The sequence below is a fragment of the Mirounga leonina genome, unplaced genomic scaffold (genome assembly GCF_011800145.1).
Source record: "Mirounga leonina isolate KUSES-001 unplaced genomic scaffold, KU_Mleo_1.0 Mir_53, whole genome shotgun sequence".
Lineage (NCBI taxonomy): Eukaryota > Metazoa > Chordata > Mammalia > Carnivora > Phocidae > Mirounga > Mirounga leonina.
This window is the reverse complement of record NW_023270807.1, coordinates 28559915-28574038: the sequence shown is the minus strand read 5'-3', so window position 1 is coordinate 28574038 and position 14124 is coordinate 28559915. Positions and strand designations below refer to the sequence as shown.

The following is a 14124-nucleotide window of genomic DNA, read 5'->3' as shown; positions in this document are numbered from 1 at the left end:
CAGGGCATGTGTCTCAAGCTAATCTGAAAATATCCTGAGAAACAGCACTAAGTGAAACTTGATTTGAGGTTTTTATGGTGGTTAGATGGAGGGCCAGATTTAGGGTTCTCATGAGCAGCATGGTTTGAGTCTCCTGGAGACACCAAAGGAGAAATTTTTAGAACTTTCTAATCATCAGCTCAAATTTGGGGCAAAAAAGTGGGGGAAATGAGTCTTAAAAGCTATCCAAGCGGTCCAATATAAAAAATGGATTCATGTTCTTTTATTGCAGTGTTCTTCCACAAATACAGGATATCCATAACTAATAAGATTCTTGTTTTATATATGCAAGAGATTGAATTTATGAGGAAGGATCAAGAGAATGTCTATGCTAAGTTTTGAAAAAATAATTGAAATGGAACATTTTTCTATGAACATTTTTCTATGATTATCCAAGTAAACTTAAAAGTGGAAAATCTAATATAATCAACAATAACTAAAATGAAAAAAAATCTATCTCAAATAGAATTTTAACATTAGGTTAAGACAGTGTCTGGGGAATTTCTACTAGATCTTAAAAAAAGAGATTGTTACTGTTATTAATTTTTCCATAACATACTTTAAAGACTTTCCAAGTTTTTTAAATACATAGCAGGCAAACAGCAATAATCAATATTAAATTAGAATTAGTTTGATGAACTAAGGATGAATAAACAACTGGGAATGTTTAGATTTCTTGAAGAAGAAGAAAGGAAATAGGTCAAGGAGGAAGAGAGGGGTAAACGTTATGGGAAGGATAGGTATAGTCTAAAGTACTTTTATGTATGGTCTCATTTGATTGTTACAACATCTCTATGAGAAAATGCTATTATTATTATTATTCCTATTTCACGGGCACATGAACTTATCCTAACTTATCCTATGTTACGGAGCTGGTAAGGAGCAGAACCATGACAAGAACACATGTCTATATGATCCCCAAAATCGCGTTGACAAAGATGAGTATCATCTATTTATCATTGAATGAAAAGTGGACCTTCAATGGTTTCATAAAAAAATTATGGTTTATAAAGGAATTTTTCTATGTATGTATCTAAACACTCTACATATTTATCTATATAAACATATTTGCATGTATATTTGAAATGTATGTAAGTACAAAATTGAAAAATGAAGATTATATATATCAAAATATTTATAGCGTTCATGTTTGGATATTAGAATTATCTAAATTATTTTATTTTGTTTTAAAGCTACAATTTAAAAATTTTCTTTCATTTACTTTTACAATTTGCAATTAACATATAAGCTAATTCGTTCTGTAACAAAACAAAATTATTAAAAACTCAAAAGTGGACATGAGATAAGAGAAAAGATACATAGTATTTGAATAGTTATTAAACTGGAATTTTAATTGTTGAATTATTGAGAAATAAATGCATAAACATATGGAATCTTAGCTAACATATATCTATAATTTTTTAAACCAGATGGGCATTCATAGTTTTATATTTAACATTTATTTTTATTTTTCTATAGACAGAAGACCCTAAATTGTATGAAGAATAATGAGAATGAAAGTACCCACCTCATTAAATTAAATATAGGGATTTTTTTTTATCTTATGCTGTGAGTACTGACACCTCATTAAATTAAATATAGTTGTTCTTTTTTTTTGATCCCATGATCTGAGTACTCTACCTTTAGAACAATTAAAGTACCAGTTACTTGTAGACATTTTATTACAAAAGTCTTCTTTTACTGATAAAACAGGCCATTCCACATTATTTTTTCTTCATTCTTGCTAACATTTCCTATATCTGTTAAAGCTTTGACTTAATTAACTAATTAACTGGCTCTTCATTTTGGGGACCTCAGCCGTTTCTGTGTTTAAAAAAAAATGATAGAATATAGTTGATGTGTTATTCTTACATTTATTCTAATTAAAAATCACCTATTTTCTTTAAAAAAAAAAAGTGTTTCTTACCCCTTCTATAGCCTGTAGTAGACCCTATTCTTCTGCTGAACTGGCACAAGTTTTAATGAGTTATCACAATTTGAAAGCGCTATTCACACGCAGTTTTAGTTCAGTCAAATATGTCATAAGCTTAACCACCAACTATTAGAAATGTCAGTACAAAATAATTGTATCAAATTGATTTGGACCTTCCCAGAAATTTTAAATGCCAAAATAACTTAAATTGTGTGATATTTTGCCAAGAGTCATTTACAACAATCCATGATCGTTAATGACAGATTAGCTAAATAAATGCTTCAAACTTATCAAATGTTTTGTGAAAAAAATAGTATAGAATAAAATCTGAAGTACATATTGCATTTTAATTGAATATTTTAAAATTTCAATCTATACCCCATCTATATGTATTTCTCAGGGACATAAAATCTGTACTCTGCATTTGTTTTTAGGTGAAAAAGGGGAAGAATATTGATAGGTATTAATTTTTACCATTATTGTTTACAGTAAAGGTAAGCCAAATTTTCAAGAGTAATGTAAGTTCTGAGCAGAACATTGGACCCAAATCTATACTCTTGCATTTTTTGAATTTATCTTTCTAAATAAATTGTAAGGATTTTTTAGATTAAACGTTTTGTTCTATCTTGAATTTATTTCTGGTGACAAACTGAGTGTCTTGACTAGAGTAGGAAATGCAGGTTGAAATCTGATTGCTATTCATTTTTGTTAGATAAATGGCAGTAATATTTTCATTGAATAGGAAAATGATAAAGGACAATCTCTTTGAGAAATTTAATTAAATTTTATTTTGATTCTGGTATCAAGTCTATTGTGAATTATTGCCTTGGAGATTCAAGGTCTTTTTTTTTTTTTTTCTATTTAAGCTATGATTTACTGTATCACAGTAATAAGTTATTCTGTGATGAAATTTAAAATACATTATTGAGTAATTGATTTAAAATTTTAAGTTTTTTTTATTATGATCGTATGCACTATTGAAATATATAGGAAATGTTAAGACATCATATTAATTTCATTTATGTTTAATTTATTAGATTTATACAAATTTTTCAGTACTTTGGAATATTTAATTTGTTAGGCAAATATCTGAGTTCTTAAAAAGTAAGTCAAATACATTAATTTTTAAGTGCCAATCAAAGTTTAAGAAAAAAATAGTTAAATTGTAAACACTCCCCAACAATGGGGATTATTAATATTTTTCTGTGTTTTAACTTGGCAAAATCAGATTTGTGAACTAAAAAGAAAATCTTTTTTTAAATTTTATTTCATTTTATTATGTTAGTCACCATACAGTACATCATTAGTTTTTGATGTAGTGTTCCATGATTCATTGTTTTCGTATAACACCCAGTGCTCCAGGCAATACATGCCCTCCTTAATACCCAGGATGGAGCTAACCCATCCCCCCACCCCTCTCCCCTTTAAAACTCTCAGTTTGTTTTTCGGAGCTTAAGAAAGAATTATAATTTGAGATTTCTACCTTTAATGGATTGAATTTTAAAATATTAATCTCAAAACCATCATAAAATTAGTGACGTTCTTCTGTGAACAAAAAGCACCATGGAGGATGCTAAAAAGCCAACAACAGACAATAAATGTTATCATTTACATAAGAAATCTAAAGAATGATACATAAAGGTTAGCAATTTATTTAAGTTTTGTCCATTTTAGCCAAATTTCAGGAATTTGTAACTGTATGTTTTATGAACTTCTATTTCCATGGAACTAAACATGCATTAAAAGTTAAATAATTTTATTACTTAATATCAGAATATATCTTTTGTATATTCTGCTTCAGTGCATCTTGTACACATAAAGTGGACTCATGATGCATACATGTTCACAGTTCCCATCTGTATAATTATAGCACTCTCTCTCTATATATTTCAGACCTGAAATTTTCCTTCCAGAAATTTATCTTTACAAACTTTTATGGTGTGAGGTTTTATGTTTCTTAACCTTCATGCAGTGGTTAATAATAACATTATACCTTTTATATATGTTACAGCTTATTTTGGAGATATTTCTTAAGATAAAATATAGCTCTACGTGTAATTGGACATCATTCCAGTTTATTGACAAAAAAATTTTTCCAGTTTGGGCCACTTTAAATATTTTAAATATTTGAAGGTCTTTTACACATTGGCAAATTTTGAGAGTCACACAATGGAAAGAACAAACTCTATGATACTTACTCACTTGAACAAAGTAGGTTCCAATATTTTTTATTATTAACCTCCAAAGTGTAGTGTCCTCACCTTAGCTAGCTTCCTAAGGTGATATGGTATAGAAGAAAATGTTAGAAGTTGTACTATAAAAGATTTCAACCAAGTCTAGAAAAGTAAATTAAATTTTTAATTAAATATGGAATGACTGTTATGCATACACAGAAATGTACACACCCAGAGATAGAAAGAGTACAAATAAAAAGATTTGGAGAGAGAGTACTATCAGCAAAATGGTAGAGTTTGGTAGAGTTTGTAGCTCCGAATGCCCACCTCTCTACAGAAACATGGAAAAAACAAGCAGGAACTGTCAAAAACAACATTGTCCTAACTCTGAAAAAAGGCAAAACTTTACAAAAACCAAGCAAATGCTGAAAGAAGAAAAATGCAACTTAAAAATGGTAGCATTTTAACTTCCTCTTTTCCCAGCCTATCCCAGCTCAGCAGCACTCTTGAAGGTGACAGCCTGCATTCTCATTGTGGGACCATGGTCCTTGGTCTTGAAGGAAGCAGAGTATATCTTATCTGCCCTTTCTAGCTCTTCTGGAGGATATGTGAAAGACTGATGCAAAGTCTTCATCACTTTTTGCCTAACTTGGAACTCTCTCAGGGTGGAAAAGTGACAGGCATTGTTCGAAACCACTGTAAGGTGAAGGAAGTCCCACAGTTGACTAGTGTAAAAGATTATGATTAAGATATATACATTAGTTTTTAGAACAATTTGTCACTTAAAAAAATAAAAGTCATCCACATTGGACAGGAAGAAGTAAAACTATCTCATCATAAGTCATTAAGGAAATCCAAATCAAAACTGTAATTATATACAGCTTCACACACACTGGCATGGCTATAATAATTTTTTTTTTTTTTAAATGGGAAACAACTACTGTTGATGCAGATGTGAAGAAATTGGTCCTCATACATCACTGGTGGGAATGCAAGAATGATACAGAAATGATATAGTGGTTCCTCAAATAGTTGAGTATAGAATTATCATATGTCCCTGCAATTCTACTCGTAGGTATTTACTACAAAAAATTAAAATCCAACAAGTACAAGCACATGTCTAGGCATGTTCATAGCAGCATTGTTCACAATAGCCCAAAATTCCACCAATGGATGAATGGATAAGCAAGTTATGATATATGCATACAAATGAATGTTATTTAGACATGTAAAGGAATGAAATATTGATACATGCTACAATGTGGATGAGCCTCCAAAACATTATGCTAAGTAAAAAAGAGAGTCACAAGAGACCACATGATTCTATTTATATGAAGTATCCAGAATAGATAAATCCATGGAGATAGGATGTATATTGGTGGTTACCAGAGGTCGCAGAGTAGTGACTCAATAGTTAAAGGGTTTTGCTTTGGAGTGATGGAAATGTTTTGGATCTAGATACAAGTGGTGGTTGCACATCACTGTGAATGTACCAAATGTCAGTGAATTGTTTGCTTGAAATGGTTAATTTTATGTTATGTGAATTTCACTTTCATAAATTGTTTTAAAATATTTGAATAATTTTTGTTTATTATTGATCATGAATCCTTGGATATCATTTCCTGGAACTTGCATTTCTAATAATTAGTTTTAGAGACTTAGATGTGATCTATTTGACATAAACCAAAGTTCCTCTTTAACTCAGTTTGTAGGCTACTTCAAATTCACCAGACTTTATTCATGTTGAAATGTTTGTTGGATGAAAAGATAATGAACAGATAGATGGAAACAGAGAATAAATCAAATCAAATGCAAATCAATACATTTCATAAAGTTAGCTGAATAATATTTTACTTTTTACTAAAAGTGAAAAATGAAGGTTGATCATATTACAATTATAAGTAATACATTTCCGACCAATTCAAAGTCCTTCATCTTATTTTTCCTTTATAATCAGATATATCCTTACAAGTCGTTGGCTTATCTAGACTCAGTTACCATCTAGCCTCATTGCTCATGTTCCTCCTTGCTCCTCTTGTAATGGTCATATCAGATTTTGTTCAGTTATTCTATAATTCTCTGCTTTTTTTTTTTTTTTTTTTCCCATGGGGCTCTTGTATCCCTTTAACGGCTCCTGAAAAAATTCTCCCTATCTCTTCATAGACAAAGCCCCTCATGAGTTTAATGAACTGATGGATTATTTATGTCTTATTTCTTAAGTTCATTGACTATATTTATCTTCTTGACTACCATTTGACTACCAGCATGTATGCATTTGGTAAAGTGACTAAATGTATTAAGGTTTAGCTAGGGGAAAGGGTTCAGAGAGAAAGGCCGGCCAGCACAGGAACAACTATTATAAACCATGTAGAAAATCGGTTCCATTTTTATGCGATTATTTCTTTTGGTTTAAGTATTTAGTTAAGATTTTATATTTGAATACTTGTTATTTATTTAGGATACATTGAAGTTATGTATTCTCCTTTAGTGGTTTATTTCTTTGTTGTATTTTATTTTATTTTATTTTATTTTATTTTATTTTATTTTATTTTATTTTATTTTATTTTTACTAAATACCCATGAAAACCTCTGTCTCCCATAGTTATCTGATATGGTTCATGGACAATGCCAGGAACTCTACACTACAGGATATTTCTTAAATCACATCAGATATAAAAAAAGATTAGTTCGGGGCGCCTGGGTGGCTCAGTCGTTAAGCGTCTGCCTTCGGCTCAGGTCATGATCCCAGGGTCCTGGGATCGAGCCCCGCATAGGGCTCTCTGCTCGGCAGGAAGCCTGCTTCTCCCTCTCCGATTCCCCTTGCTTGTGTTCCCTCTCTCGCTGTGTCTCTCTCTGCCAAATAAATAAATAAATAAATCTTAAAAAAAAAAAAAAAAAAAAAATCAGTTCATTTCTGGTATTCAAGTTCTGTGATAGGAAAACAAGCTGTACCAAAAGCAAATTAATCATTAGTAATATGAAGACAAAATTTAGTTTGTAATCTTACTAATCTTCATCAGTGAGATAAAGCAGTAAATCACAGGGAACTAAGTTTTGCTCCCAATGTAACAAACTTGGGGGGAAAAAAAGAAAGAAAATAGGTCCTACCATCAAAATGAACACTCTAGGAATTGGGACCAAGCTATATTTGCCTCAAGAATTTGGGGCTTAAGCTATACCCTTAATTTATTCTCTCCCCATCAGAATAAAGTTAACAGTTGCATTGCTAGTGATAGTTCTCAGGTAAGTCTCAATGAGATGGGCATTTTATATTATTTCAAATAATGGATCCTGCAATACTGGCAAAGTTTCTACTAATCAAGTTTCTCCAAAATTGCTCCAATTTTCTACTTTATGCTATAAAAGAACATAGCAGACCTTTCTACTAAATCTGCTTCAAATAAGATAGGGCTATTGGGATTGGGCTTAATAACCATCAACTAATAATCCTCTATGAAAATTTACAAGAATTGTTAAATACACATCACCCTTCCTGAAAGCCAGATCCAATATTTAGGTTTTCATACAAAAACTAAACCATAATATACATGAAAGAAGAAATATGTCTCACAAGCAATGTGTTGATACAATATAATTAGTGTGGTGATGTGTCATGTTGTTTTGAAACCATAAATAAAAAGCAGCAGAATAACACTTTGACTGGATCTTTATCTCCTAGAAAATAAAATTTCTTCTATATTCCCTTAGTAAAATGTAAAATATCCTTAACATATCCTTCCAGAAGAAGGTACTTTTCTTGAGATTTTGTAACCCTTTAATGCACCTCATTATCCTGTTTCTTTCTCTAACTTACTGAATTCCTATGTGCCACTTTGACTTTCTCCTTGTAAACAAATAACTTTATAGGGATCCAAGTGCCATTCAAGCCATACTCAAAGAATCTCAAACATAACATCTGTCACTGCCCACATTCTTCCTGAAGAAGACTGTCACAACCATGACCATACACTGTCTTGGGTCCAACAGTTGAGGATTAAAGAGAAGGGTGATTGGTATCTATACCCCCTCCTATGACACATCTAATATATCGTTTGTATTTTTCTTTATGGACCTTGAATTAATAGCATTTAGTTGGATTGTTCTATGTACGTGGCTTATGGGGAATTGAGTTAAAATAATTTTTTCTTCTTTATTCTTGCTAACTCCTAGGCTGGTAGTGGTAGGGGAGCTGTTGGAGCATGTATTCAAATAAGCATTTACAATCAAGCACAAGTCTTGATATGACAAGATACATTCCTACTTCATTTCAAACTGCTTAAGCTATCAAAACAAAAATTTCCTCTCATCACAAATAATTGTTTTATGCCATAATTACGATCAGTAGGATGTATCTAGCTAAGGATATGGGAGATAAGTAGTCTTTTGTTATCTTCCATTTTTCTCTCAAACCTTTTTTTAAAAATTATTTTCTCTAAAATCAGTGCAACAAAACAAAGCTAAAAGTGGAACGCATGGGTTCCTTTCTAAATAATATTTTGTTCTAATTGTATATTTATTGGGTTTTGACATACAGTCAAAATTTATTAAGTAACATTTATAATTCAGATATCATTCAGAGAAGGCTAATCTGTGAAGAAAATTAAAAGGGAAATTATCTAGGGAAAAAAATCATAAAAGAAAGCAGGATAAACAAATGCTTCTATTCTTTGAGTTTTCCTTAAATTAATGATATTGAGCTTACCATTGACTATTTCATAATGGCAATTTCTGTCTGGAGAATAGATTGATTAAACTTGCTATTGTCGGTTAGGAATGCTGTTGGCAAATTTTTTTCCAGGAAATGATTTATTATGCAAAAGATTGTTATTTATTAAAGGAAATCCAATGTATAAAGTAAATATCACCTCTTTTCAAAGAATGCAAAGATCAAAATTGTCTCAGAGCAATGTTGAAGAAGCAGCTAAAGATTAAGATTTTATTAATATGGTGCTAAACATTTGACTGGAAATGGAATAATGCATATGTGTGTGTGAATATATATATATCAAGTGGTCAAGTCCAACTTTTTTATCACATATAGTGATGTCCCATACCTCTATAAAGTTCTCTTTATTTTTCTTTCCCTTTCTCTTTCTTAGAGAGAATTCTTAGAGATTACATAATCTCTAACAGTTTGTCAATATTTTTCTCTTCCAGTTCAAATCTACTATTGAGCCTATTCAGTGAATTTTTCTTCTTGACTATTAAACTTTTTTTTTTTTTTTAAAGACACATTTATTCAGTGTCATGAGAAGACCATTACATTTAGCAATCAACAGCATGGGTGCAAACAAAACAAAAACAAAACAAAACAAAATTATGTTAAAACCCTTTGTTGGAATGCTTTGCACTTTCCACAGAACAGAAATTAAAATAACCTGTTATACAATTAGTCACAAATACAGTTCTCGAGTTTTTTGCCCATACACATGAGTATTGTTTGAAACATGTCTTCTTTGTAGCAGCTAGGCTCTGCCACCACTGTGCTTGGCTGAGTTCATGAATTTGTTGTAACCTGTAGCTTCCCTGTCACTTCTCTGGCTCTTCTCTCCTGCTAAGCTTTGTTTCCTGGCAGTAATGAAAACCTTCTTCCACTGCCATAGCTACTGCTGCTGCTGGAACTGCCATAGCCACCTTGGTTTCATGGTTTGGCAAAATATTGGCCTCCACCACCACAGGGGCCAGAGCTTCAGCCTCCAAAATTTCTTGTTTCATGGTCCCCAAATTTGAAGATTGACTGTTGTAATTGCCAAAATCATTATAGGTTCTGCCATCTCCAAAATTACTTCCATCATTACCAAATCCATTATAGCCATCTCCACTGCCACTGTATCTTCCACCACTTCAACTGCCACCAGAGTCACCTCGCCCACGGAAGTTTCCTCCATGACCAAAGTTGTCATTCCCACCAAAACCACCTCCACGACCACCAAAGTTTCCAGAACCACATCAACCTTTTTGGCGGGATGAAGGACTAGCCATCTCTTGCTTAGATAGGGCTTTCCTTACTTCGTAGTTGGGGTCATTCACAGTATGGTATTTTTGAATGACAATCTTGTCTACAGAGTTGTCATCAAACATTACAAAAGCAAAGCCTCCCTTCTTGCCACTGCATCAGTCAGCCATGATTTCAATCACTTCAATTTTTCCATAATATACTAATCTCTTAGAAGATGTTCTTCATGGTCTTTTTTAATGCCACCAACAAAAATCTTTTCCAGTTAAGCGGGCACCAGGTCTTTGAGAATCTTCTATTGAGACAGCCCTTTGTGGTTCCACAACTCTTCCATCCACTTTGTGTGACCTTGAATTCATGGCTTCATCCACCTCCTCCACAAGTGGCATACATGACAAACCCAAAACCTCTGAAGCACTTGGTGTTTGGATCTCTCATTACTACCCGGTCAGTGAGCATTCTCTATTGCTCAGACTCTCATTGGCTGTTTCAAAGCTCAGACCTCTGATGAAGAATTCCTGTAGCTATTCAAGCTCTTTGGGAGACTCTGCCCTAGACATAATGGTGGTAGGAGGGAAGACTTTAATGATGCTTACTCAGCAGCATCCATGGGCAGAAAAGAGTAATCTAATGAATATATCTTGACTATTAAACTTTTAAACTTCAGAATTTCCACTTATTTTTTAATATATTTTTTTTTTAATTTCTTTACTGGTAGTCTCTATTATAAGACATAGTTGATATATATTTCTTACTGCTGTAAACACATTTCCCTTAGTTCTTTATAATAACTGTTTATTCTGACATTTGAGTTCTCTCAGAGGCAGTTTTTGTTGCATACTTTTATTTTTTTCCTTGCATGTGTGGCTTTTTTCATTTCAGAGAATAACTTTTAGTAATTCTGCATACTAATCCCCACCCTCCTCTGGAGCTTCTTGTTGCTCTTCATGTTATTTGCTTTATTGATGGGTTGACTCAGTGAAGTCTATTTCTGCTGAAATGTTCAGCCTCTTCTAGTACTTTCCAGGGTGCATTCTCATATATTGTCACAATCAACATAGGATGGTGTTGGTTTTTGCAGGGTTCTCTTTGACATTCTCTTTCCCTGATCTGATCTGTTAAGCTTTTAGCTGATTTGCTTCTATTGGCATTACACTCAGCTCTTAGCCCTCAAATTGCCAGCTGATTGTTCTTTTTGATTACTGCTTTGACAAAGTCGTGAGACATAAATTGTTCCATAGTCTGACCCAATTAACTTTTGCATGGGTAATCTTTGAGTCCTGTCTTTGAGCCTTGTTCTGACCCCCAGGAAGACTCTTTTTAGCTGCTGATTTTCCTGATTCTCTCTGCTAAAATTCTAGTTCTTCTATATTTTCACTTTTTACTATCATGGAGCTATCTGCCTCTTAATTGCTTATAACCAAAATCCCCATTGCTTTCAATGGTGACCTTAGACTTTAATTTCCTTTAGTTCTATATGAAATAAAGTCATAAATTTACAGTCACATAATTATATAAAACATTATGCCCTAAACTGTAAAGACGTAGACTTTTCATTAAACTGCCCTGGGACTATTGGATATATGTATTTATAAAAATAATAATGAATTTTTTCTGTACCTCATACAAATTCAAAGGAATATAAATATAAATGTGATGGTTGAAACAATAAAGCTTCTAGGCAACATATGAGAATATCTTTGTGAACTCAGCATTGGCTAAACTTTTTAAACAGTATTTCAATGCACCAAACTTAGAAGAAAAAAAAAAAAAAAACCTAAATCAGAATTAAATTAATTAAGTCAAAAAGAAATATTAAGAAAGAGAAACAAGTCATAGACTCATTGAAATTCTATTTAGTTTCAGTTCTGTTATGATGTAGATTAAAATTATAGACCTTAAATAAGATTTCCAAACTATTTTTATTACATCAGCAGAAATGTGTGTTTTCATTTTGTTCTAAGCTATCTCCAATATACTTTAAATTTCTACTGAGTGAAGAAATGGACACTGTGAGCATTTCTTTTTTTTTTTTTTTTTAAGATTTTATTTATTTAGTTGACAGAGAGAGACACAGCGAGAGAGGGAACACAAGCAGGGGGAGTGGGAGAGGGAGAAGCAGGCTTCCCACGGAGCAGGGAGCCCCCTGATGTGGGGCTCGATCCCAGGACCCTGGGATCATGACCTGAGCCGAAGGCAGATGCTTAACGACTGAGCCACCCAGGCGCCCAACTGTGAGCATTTCTACCCCAGACTTTATTACGGAAGAATAAGGTAAACTATGCTTTATTCAGTGGCATTTTGTTGATTCTGATTGTTTCTTCTGCTCTAAATAGTACACATGTATTAACTGAACCAAGAAATAACTCATTTCAAACTCATAACTCATTTACTTTTACCATCTCTCTCTTCTCTGTAAGACAGAGAATGCCAGGAATAGTTCACAAAATTGGGAGTTCACACAAGTAGAGAAGCCTGGTTAAAAAAAAAAAAAAAAAAAATGTGACAATGTTTCCAAAAAGGGGAGAATATTCTGATAGACAGAAGAGCCATTTTTATAATATTGCCTTAGGATTAAAAAATAAACTAAATCCAAACTTTACATAAATGAAGTAACTGATAAAAAATAATTGAATTTTGGGGCACCTAGGTGGCTCAGTCCTTAAGCGTCTGCCTCTGACTCAGGTCATGATCCCAGGGTCCTGGGATCGAGCCCCACATCGGGCTCCCTGCTCAGCGGGAAGCCTGCTTCTTCCTCTCTCACTCCCCCTGCTGTGTTCCCTCTCTCACTCTGTCTCTCTCTCTGTCAAATAAATAAATAAAATCTTTAAAAAATAATTGAACTTTGATTAAAATATACATTATAGCCGTTATATTTATAATTATTTGATAATGGGTGTATATAAAAGAAAGTACACAGAGTACTCTGGAAATGTAAGCTAAAGTGAGATACATTACAAGAAGAAATTGTGAGTTTCTAAAACAGTATTATGAACAATTGTATGCCTGTATTTTAGGTAAATTCCACAATCAGTGTGAAGTATAGTACCTCTAGTTGGGCTGTTTCTAACTTCAGAGAATTATTTTTAAAAAGCAAATTAACATCTTAGGGTTTTAAATTCAGCTGAGGGCAAGGTCAGTGACCCCCAGAGATTTATTTTATAACACATTTAAAAATATTTTCTTCTTGCTTCCCATGGTTACACAGTTAAAAAGTAGATACCAAATTTAATTCTGTGGCTGCAGAACTACAGTGTAATTTGAATTCACATTCTCACCAGGTTCCTTAACTGGAAGTTATGACATAAATTCGGAAAGAATGGATCCAGAGTATTTGAATGGAGGTGTTTTGTGGAAAAAACAAAATCTGAGACTTCCTTTAGCCGTCTTTCCTCCTGTGACTGACAAGAGCAAAGTTAATAGAAAAATACAGCAACTCAATAAATCTCTATTCTTCAGGATATGCAATTGATTTACTCCACAGATTAGGTGGTCCTCTGCTGAGGGTCTCACTAGGCTAAATTTGAGGCATTGGATGGGTCTGCAATCTAATGTGATACTCAGGTTCCTCTTCTAAACTTACTGGTTGTCAGAATGTGGTTTCTTATAGCTGTGTAAATGAGGACACCTGCCATTCTATGTCATGGGATCTCCATAACATGGAAGCTTGATTCTTCAAGGCCAATGAAGAAGGAGTTTCTGCAGCTATGAACTTTTATGACTTTTTCTGTTTCTGGATCTAGAACTTATTGTAAAGGGTTCAGGTCATTAGTTTAGGCTCACTCATGATAATTTCTCTTTTGATAACTCTTTTTTTTAAGATTTTTTTTTTAAAGATTTTATTTATTTATTTGAGAGAGAGAGCACATGAGAGGGGGGAGGGTCAGGGGGAGAAGCAGACTCCCTGCCGAGCAGGGAGCCCGATGTGGGACTCGATTCAGGGGCTCCAGGATCATGACCTGAGCCGAAGGCAGTCGCTTAACCAACTGAGCCACCCAGGCGCCCCTTTTTTTAAAGATTTT

The 14124-nt window shown here is 33.1% G+C and overlaps 1 pseudogene; it reads right to left on the bottom strand.

The window, feature by feature from the left end:
• Positions 1-9668: 9668 nt before the first annotated feature.
• On the bottom strand, positions 9669-10599 carry LOC118001500 (annotated as a pseudogene).
• Between the last annotated feature and the right edge of the window lie 3525 nt (positions 10600-14124).